Source organism: Silurus aristotelis, assembly GCF_946808225.1.
Source record: "Silurus aristotelis genome assembly, chromosome: 1".
In the NCBI taxonomy this organism is placed as follows: domain Eukaryota; kingdom Metazoa; phylum Chordata; class Actinopteri; order Siluriformes; family Siluridae; genus Silurus; species Silurus aristotelis.
The window spans coordinates 11297694-11306882 of record NC_139574.1 but is presented as its reverse complement, the minus strand read 5'-3'; the positions used below and the strand labels follow the sequence as shown (position 1 = coordinate 11306882).

Here is a 9189-nt window from a genome sequence, read left to right as displayed (position 1 = left end):
TAGCATTAGTTGTTTTTGCTGCTATGATATGTTTGGTTTTTGCTAAATATGGAGCTGTGCATTATGGCATCTTCACTTTGATATAATCTGTCCAAATTACAATGTTCCAGAAGTTTTGTGGAATTTCTTCTAGCAACCCTTTTTAAGAAACCACTGTTTCAGTCTTTTTCTAACATTTAGAAATGTTAAACTTTTAATTAGCTAACAGTGACCTGTAGAGTCTTATATATAATCTTGCAACAATTGCTTCTTTAGATCATTGCTTATATATTTTCTTAACACACACCTAAATGCTTTAGACCAGAAAACTGCTTAACATTCAGTTTTAATAGAGGTGGTCACATTTGCTAATAATCTATTAATCAAGAGTATTTAATTAGCAGCACCTGGTTGTTACAGTAGTCTCTTAAATCCTATAGAAGCATTAAGGGTGTATTTAATTCTCACACATAGCTTTTACATATATTTTTATTTAGCTTCGCTTTATTTTTGTAAAATAATTAATAACAGTGAAATATCTCATGTGACATATTTTTATTATATCCTGATAGTAAAACCCTAGATTTCAAAGAGAGTGTATTTTCATTTTCACATAAATATTCCCTTAATCTGAACATCTCACAACGGAAATTAAGATGATATTACAATCCCCTGAATGCCTACTAATTGTTTCAGAGATGCTATAAGAGTGGAATTTTGAGCCCCAGGCACAAAGGATCAGGATCCTAGAAGTTATACCTACAGGTGGCTAATCAGTAAATGTTCAACTTCACTGACTTCTAATTTAAAGACACTAAATCTAATAGGCCATTATTAATGCTACAGGTATCACTGATTTTCCAATTTCCTTATCAGTATGAACTGAATAGTTTGACCTACAACAAATTAATGTGACTAATTTTCTGGAATTTAACCCATCAAGCTAAAGTAGGAAATTGTGTGTTAGACTATAAATGGTTAGTCATTTATGTTTTTGGGATTATCACAGCATTGCTGCCTTCTAGATCCTAAACACCTAGTTTAATTTAGAGCTCAGGTTATTATCAATATAAAGTGATGCTTGATCTGTGTGTGCATGGGTTTTAACTCGTCCTCCGGTTTCCTTCCATCAGTCAAAAACATGCTGAAATGTGGAGCAATTTGCTTTCTTGATAAAGTGGCATCCAGTATATACAGCCCATCCTCATGATTCTTAAACAATAATAATAAATTAATGTTTTAGGCAATAGTCATGGCGTTAATGCTAATCAATTCATTCATTTATTTATATGGTTTGGCATTTAATAATCCAGAAGAACAAATTAATAATAAACAATTATAAGTAATAACTAATTTATAACTATAATTAACAACTAATTAATTACATTTTGATCACCAAGGTAGCAGCATAATATAATTTTGACATAGCTACCAGATCATTCAGAGTGCCCAAGATGACTCGTGTTCACTAAATAAAGCATCTACAATAGACACATGAGCATCAAAAAGTGAGAAGAAGGTCATCTGGACTGATAATTCATGTGTTCTTTTAGAATCTGTCTGTGGCTGGGTGTGTTTTTTGATAGGGGAAGAGGCCCCTTTTAATAGAATAATGCCCCCTGCTGTACTACAAATTAGATCAGGATGTGCTGAACAAACAAATCCAAGCTATGGTGGGCCCCAAATAGCAACCCTCATGACATAATTCCTAGAACCAAGACTTGCTTAAAAATTGTATCTTGGTGCCAAATACCACAGCACACCTGCAGAGGTTTTGTGAAATCCATGACTTGATGGGTCAGAACCGGCAAAAGACCTGGCAACAAAAGTTAAATACAAAAATTGAGTACACCCTAAGTTATAACAGCTGTACATCTTGGAACTATGCAAAGTCACATGTCCTATTTATCATGTTCATGTTTTTGTCTGCTTGACAGGACCATACAAATTTGTGTATCTTGTATTAGCAGTTAAAATTTGGAACTTTGAGTACAATTCTCTAATACTGACCACTGAATGTTCAACACCTCATGGCAAAAAACTCTCTGAGGATTTGAGAATTAGAATTGTTGCTCTCCACAAATATGCAGAGGCTATAAGATGATCAGTATCACCATTAAACTGAATTACAGTACTGTAGCCAGGGTCATTCAGAGGTTTTCCGAGACGGGTTCCACTCAAAACAGGATTCGCAAGGGTCCTTCAAAGAAGTTGAGTTCTTGTGCTGTGCATCAGGTGAAGCTGCTTGAAAAAACAGATGCATGAGTGCTGCAGCATTGCTTTAGAGGTTGGGGGTCTGATTGTAAGTGCTCAGATCATACGCTGCACGCTGCAACAAGTTGGTTTGCATGGCTGTCATCCCAGAATGAAGCCTCTTCTAAAGCGGGCTCAGACGATAACTTGTTTGGCTCAGATTGTGTCGTGCATGTGTAGTGACAACCTGGTGAAGAGTACCAAACAAATTGTGTCTTGCCAGTTAAGCTTTGGGCTGCTTGAGTGCTGCTGGTAGTGAGGAGCTGCAGTTCATTAATGGAAATATAGATTTCAACATTTACTGTAACATTCTGCAGCAGAACACGAGGCTCTCCCTTCAGAGACTGGGCCAAACGACAGTTTTACAGAATAAAAATGACTCCAAATACACCACCAAAATGACAGCTACCTACCTAAAGGTGAAGGTGATGAAGTGGCCAAGTATGTCTCCAGACCTGAACCATGTTGAGCACCTGTGGGGCATCCCAAGCGGAAGGTGGAGACTGTTATACTGTTATACGAGCTGCACATTGACCACTCTAAAATATATCCAAGATTCATTACAGTAGTATTGTCCTTTGAAAAGATGTACTAAATATACCAATGCATTAACATGCTGCTGAAATGAACACCTATGTTTTGAAGTACTTTTTGAAACACTGATATTATTAGGCTGAATCTAACTTTACTGCTTTTATGGTATTGATGATTCTTTGACATGCACCACCATTTCTAACCACTTCATTAAATTGCATATTTACTCAACTACACATATTCTTTGTCACACCATGCTTTACTCTAATTTTTGCATCATTGAATGAACACATTTCTTTATTATGTATTATGCTTTTACCTGAAGTTTAGAGTCTAGCATATATTTAGTTCATGGTATTGGAGATACTTTGATTTTGACTGATAAAAGGAAACCAAAGGACCAGGTAAAACCCACGCAAACACAAAGCATGCATCTACATGAATAATAACCTTAGCTGGCAGCTTCATTTCAGCTTAATATTTTGACCCTTCATTCAATCCCCATCATTGGCCATGCTTGCTTTATGTTAATAAATGATTATATGTTCAGAACTATACATGCTGGTACAGGGGAGTTGTGAATGAGTGTAAGCATTTGCTTCTTCATAATGTGGTATCTAATCCAGTATATACATGCCAGTGATTCTTTAGAAAACATGAACAAATGAATGTTTTAGACATTAGTCTTGGCACTATTGTCTAAAACATCGATTTACTTATTATTTTTTTATATAAATTACTTTTTTAATGATGCTGTAGTAAGCATATTTCACATAAAGGTTTTACCTGTTGTTTTGATCTTAACATGTGTAGTTCATGGTATTAATGGTTCTCAGGGATAATGTGGATAGTTGATGAACATATGATGATTCACTGAATCAGCAAATGTGGACGATGATGAGGATTGTACGAAGGGTCAAAATATTAAGATGCACTGAAGCTGAATTGCTAATAAGGAATCCTACAAGGAGTAAGAATTGCAGTCTATGAAAACTGTATTTACAATTCACATGCATAAAATATGCTCATGTAATGGCATGTGAGTGTCATGAATAAATTATATAATGTAAAATAAACATCTAGCAGGGTTCTTTATCTTACATATGTTATACCATAATCTGTACATAACAGCTGGAACCAGTTCACATAGCATTGGCAATTACTAGTTTGACAGTTGTATCTTATTACATGTAAAATAACAAAATCTCTTGACAATGTTAATTAAGTAAATTATATCAATACTCCATTTTGATGTAGCCAATGGTTTGATGTTACATTTCTTTAACCTTTCTGGCTCACTTAGCAGTATTTAGTTTGAAGAGTGTCCTGTTATGTAAACTTTGTTTAATCAACAAGTGTAAAATATTTAAATAGGCACAAGCTGTGAAAATTAAAGGTGCTACTATTCGCTGTCATTTATGGAAAATTGGATAGAACATAATATATGCATTACATATCTTTGTAAACACATACTGTATGTATGCCTAACTAGTGAAGGGTAATATAGACATGTTCATAAATTTGCAGTTCTTTAATGTATTTTATTTAAAACTAAAGAGTTCATTACACTGAAATTAGTAAACACATACAGTAAACATGATCATGACATAATTATATTAAGTATTAAGTCAGTTTTGATTACATTTGCAAATTTGAGCAGTGTATTGTATATAATAGTAGCTCACTTACACAGAGTCACAGACTCTATGTACCCATGTACCTCACACATCCTGGAATAAAAAAAAATTATAATAAAGTACAATACCAAAGAGGCCAAAAAAACTCAATTTGTGAGCATGAGAAAAAAAGGTTTAGTGGTGAGTTTTATATGTGGGTTAATGTTTAGGAATGCTGTCCTATTTTTCTCACTGAGTGTCTTGGGACAAGGTTACATGCTAGAGTGAGACATTATGGAACCCGGTGGCAGTAATGCAATAAGAATAACGCTACCCAGGAAAATCTCGGCTGTATGAACTTAGTGCACCAGCCTGAATCAATATTCAGATACTGTATGTAATAGAAGTAATACATTCTAAATCCTGAGGCATGGCATGTGCACTCTTGGCATTGCATAACATGTCAGACCTGCATTTTTACTCCTCTTCAAATCCAACTCTGTTATTGATACTAAAGAGGATTCTTGGATGGAATATATCCAGATTAACCATCTTAAAGTGTATTGCAAAAAGAAATCTTTAACTGAATAAAATGATTACAGTAGATGAATTAATAAATAAATGTGTGAATAAATAAATGTGTGAATGGATGAATGAATAAATGAATGAATGAATAATGAACAAGTGAATAAATAAATAAATAAATAAATGAGAAGAGAAAGATGGCCTATATCAACTGTCTTACCACATCACATGCAAACTTGTACTCTTCTTTTAAGACAAAAACTTTGTTGAGAGTTAAGAGATCATGAGGAAAATGGAAATGTAATTAAGCCATGACTTATTTATAACCTGACAACAACAATTGCCAGAATGTGCAGGTAATCTTCCTTCTCTCTCTCTCTCTCTCTCTCTCTCTCTCTCTCTCTCTCTCTCTCTCTCTCTCTCTCTCTCTCTCTCTCTCTCTCTATCTCTCTCTCTCTCTCTCTCTCTCTCTTTCTCACACACACACACACACACACACACACACACACACACACACACACACACACACACACACACACACACACACACACACACACACACATCATATGCAGAAAGCGAGAAAGTGATACTCCCTCTAATTTGTCTTTCTTGCTCATCCTTCCTAAGAGACTGATGGTATTAATAATTTCACCCCTGTGAAGTCCAAACTTTTAATGATTTCCAGCTTGGCAAGGCATCTCAGGTAATAGATAGGGCTTCACTAGCAATCTTTAATGATTAAATTTGTCAGAAGGAAGAGTTTCCTTTTTTTTCTACAGGAAGAAAAAAGTAAATGTGTGCAATTATAAGAAATTCCCAGTCTGTCATAGAACAGTCATATGCTCTAATCATTACACTAATGATTTACCCATTTGTTTCTTTTTTTTTATCTCAAACTCTTTGTTCTGTTTGATTTATATAATAAAATTTAAAGTAATTAAGCTTTTAAAGCATAAATAATCTTTTTATTAAAGTTTGATGAATATAGCAGGTGTCACTACATGTCACTGTTTGTCTCTAAATCTCACCAGATTCATAACTAAATTCATATTTTGTTGTTTGGATATCACTGTAAAGATACGCTTTACAAAACGCTGGCAGACGGCCCAAGATTTGTGATGAATTCATCTAATTAAGGGCTATTACTTATCAGATGGTTCAGAGTGCAACATTAATCATACTTAAAAAACTGTGAAGGGGTGTAAAATTTGGTCTTGCTCATAGAAATGCAAATAAAAGCGAGTTATCACACGATCAAACATGAGAGCACTCACATCTTAAGTGTTGGCCAAGATGTTAAGAGTGACCACAATTACAATAGGAAGAGTGCATCATCAACTCAACTGAACTGAATAGATGTTTCCAGTTTTGTAAGTTTTTTTCCTCATCAGGGATGTAATTTTATTGTGCATAACCACAATGCAAACAATATAAAACACAGTGAAACTGTCCTAGAATTATTAATATTTTACCTGCCCAAAATGATCTTCACTCAAACTATAATTTGATGAATTTTATTTTTAAGATTTAATATCTGTGCTATAACTTATGAATGATGAATTTATGAATTACTTACTTACTAGGTTCAAATGGTTAAATTAGCTGTCACAATTGAGGAGCCACAGATTGTATAGCCATAGAACAACTAGGACCCATCATTACAACTTTCCTTTTATAGCTTACCATTATGGCAAGGCAAGAAGGAGACTTGCTTAGATGAATCCTGACACGTTGCTTTGAGGATATGTAGGAACTGTGAACTGTAGGAGCTGCGAGTATTTTTAATCATAAGCAAGTTCCAGTTGTTACCTCTCTAAATAATTCTGCTTCATCTGACTCCAACTGGTTGAGATCTTCGAATCGAGAGGGAAAGTGAGTATGACAGTTGTGGTGCCTCAAGAGAAATGCGTTAAATGTCAAAAGGGCCGATAAGGATTTATATGTTAAGCAGTCTATTATTGTGTCAAAATATCACAGTTCTGTCACATAAGCTTTTTGTTTACTTGGTGTTTTTCTTGACATCCACCCTGGTCACACATCTTGATCATTCATAATCATCTAAATCTATAACTGTATAATCCCACAATTTTGTTGCAGCAAAAGAAAAAATAATTTCTGTTTTCAGTCTGGCTCCTCTGAGGGTTTTTTTCCTCATGTCATCTGAAGGAGGCTTTCTTTGCCACTGTTGCTTCTGGCATGCTCATTTGTGATCTACATCTACATACAGCCCAGTCTCAAGGCATTTCGTGATATAGTCACAAATTGTAATCTAAGTCACTTTCTAGTTAATGTATTTCAGTAGGTAGTATTTTTGGTGCCTTTGCCAAAGTTTTCTTTCTGCCACTTGATACCACAGATGCTGTATTGTTTTTTTCTTATTTGTTATTGAGCCTTTAGGCACCATTACTCAACATTTAAGCAGGAGGTTTTTCCTTGTTTTTATTGCTTTTTATTCGGTAAGCTACTCGCTATTACAAACCATGATCAGTGTTTCCTGCCAGTCAAAATACAGTAAATATATTCTCCCTGTTAATTAAGCAGACTGTGTTAATTAGAGACACACACATTTATTACAGTATAACCCTAACACTTAACCTAACCGTATATTTTCTGCCTAATTCTCTGATAAAATGGGGAAAGAAAATTACCTTTGGCATTTCTGTCAGCATTACCCATGATCCTCTGCCCCCGTTGCTACAGTATCGAGACGACGGCAGACGAATTTAGTCATGCTGAGTGACACGAAAAAGAGGGAAATTTCTGTTAACACGAATCAATAGAATACATTTCGTGACCATATAATGAAATGCCATAAGATTGTGTTGCTACATCAGGATATCTCCTGATTTATTTGCTAAACAAATCAAATATTTCATCTTTGCTATCTGTGTGTAGATTATTTATTTTATTAGCTCCTATAATTGTTTTGTTTTTTACTATTTTTTATGCTAACCAATAGAAATCTGAGCCTCAGATATAGTAGTGCAGAAGGTATCATTACTGCTTCATACAGTTCTTCCAGGATCCTGAATTCTTCTGTTATAGGTATGGATTTGATCCAGGTTCTCTGGAGATTTTCATGTTATTCCCACCTGTTCAGTATATCATATTAGGTGGATTGGTTTGTCTTAATTGCCCCTAGGCATAAATGTTGTCAGCATGCATGGTAGTCTGAAATAGACTGGCATCACATTCAGGGTGTTCCCACACCATTCACAATATTCATGAGGCTCTTGATCCTCGCTAATCCTGACCAGGATAAAATAGTTATTGAAGTAAAAAAATAAAAAAAATTTATGCTTATCCATGCATCCTGTTATTGTTGGTTCTAGGGTGGCATTTAGGGCTGCATTTAGGTTTTTTTTCTTTCACTTAAATGTTATTGTGCCACATATTACCTAAAGAGCAGCATAGCTCAGTAAATTAATGACTTGATTCAACCCCTGAAGGACTCACTATTTAGCTAATCAGAGTTGGAAAACAGTAATCTGCACAGTGCCGAGGCTCTGCAAAACAAACAATTTATACCCCTGTCTTAGAACTATGGGCCTAAAGCTTCCTGATCCCACATGTGTCACTTCTGACCGCTCGGTCAATAGCTGAATTATGTTTTTGCGGAAAAACTCAATGTGAACAAATGACCCGTTGCCATTTGGCCACCCATTTAACATTTTTAATTTACCCAACTTGTTATGGATTGCTAGAGACTTTCCCTGTGGGAAAGAAATACGCAAGCATTTTTTTTTCCCTCTTTGTTTCTTTAATTAGCAGGAAAAGCCAAACAGTTTCAAAGAACAGAATACATAAAATTAAATTGAAAGGTCACAGGCAGCCGATTGCTTCCAGCTGGCTACAATAGACTTGTTCTTTTTAACATGAAACAAGGAAGGCATAGTAGGATACTTGTCACATCCTGGAGTGGAAGATTCCATCAGGTGCAATAAACCATCATTAGACTAGTGCATCTAGACACCCTCTTAAGGTATGTACAGTGGCTTGCATTTTGCAGTGGGTTGCAAAAAAAAAAAAAAGAATGAAAGGATGATGATGATGGACCTTATGTAACACTGTTTGTGGCTAGTAGCAGTAAGACAGGAAATGGCACCCCAGTGGCTAATGCACTAGATTCAATAGCAATAGCAGGTATTGTGCATACTGGCATGGTCAGAATTGTTTTCAGTTCACCTTAATTTCAGAATAATGAGCTTCTTACATGCTGGAACTTCCTCATAATACGATTTCTTCAAATTAGTTTTATTTCTTTTTTTTTTTCAAGTCGATT

General features: G+C 35.1%; 1 long non-coding RNA gene across 1 annotated transcript; it reads right to left on the bottom strand.

Annotated features, from left to right (window-relative positions):
- Window positions 1–4829: 4829 nt before the first annotated feature.
- On the bottom strand, window positions 4830–8938 carry LOC310732943. Its single transcript, XR_014535589.1, has 2 exons — window positions 5429–8938; window positions 4830–5301 (listed from the first exon to the last, which is right to left on the bottom strand). It is a non-coding gene; the product is annotated as an uncharacterized lncRNA (long non-coding RNA).
- Between the last annotated feature and the right edge of the window lie 251 nt (window positions 8939–9189).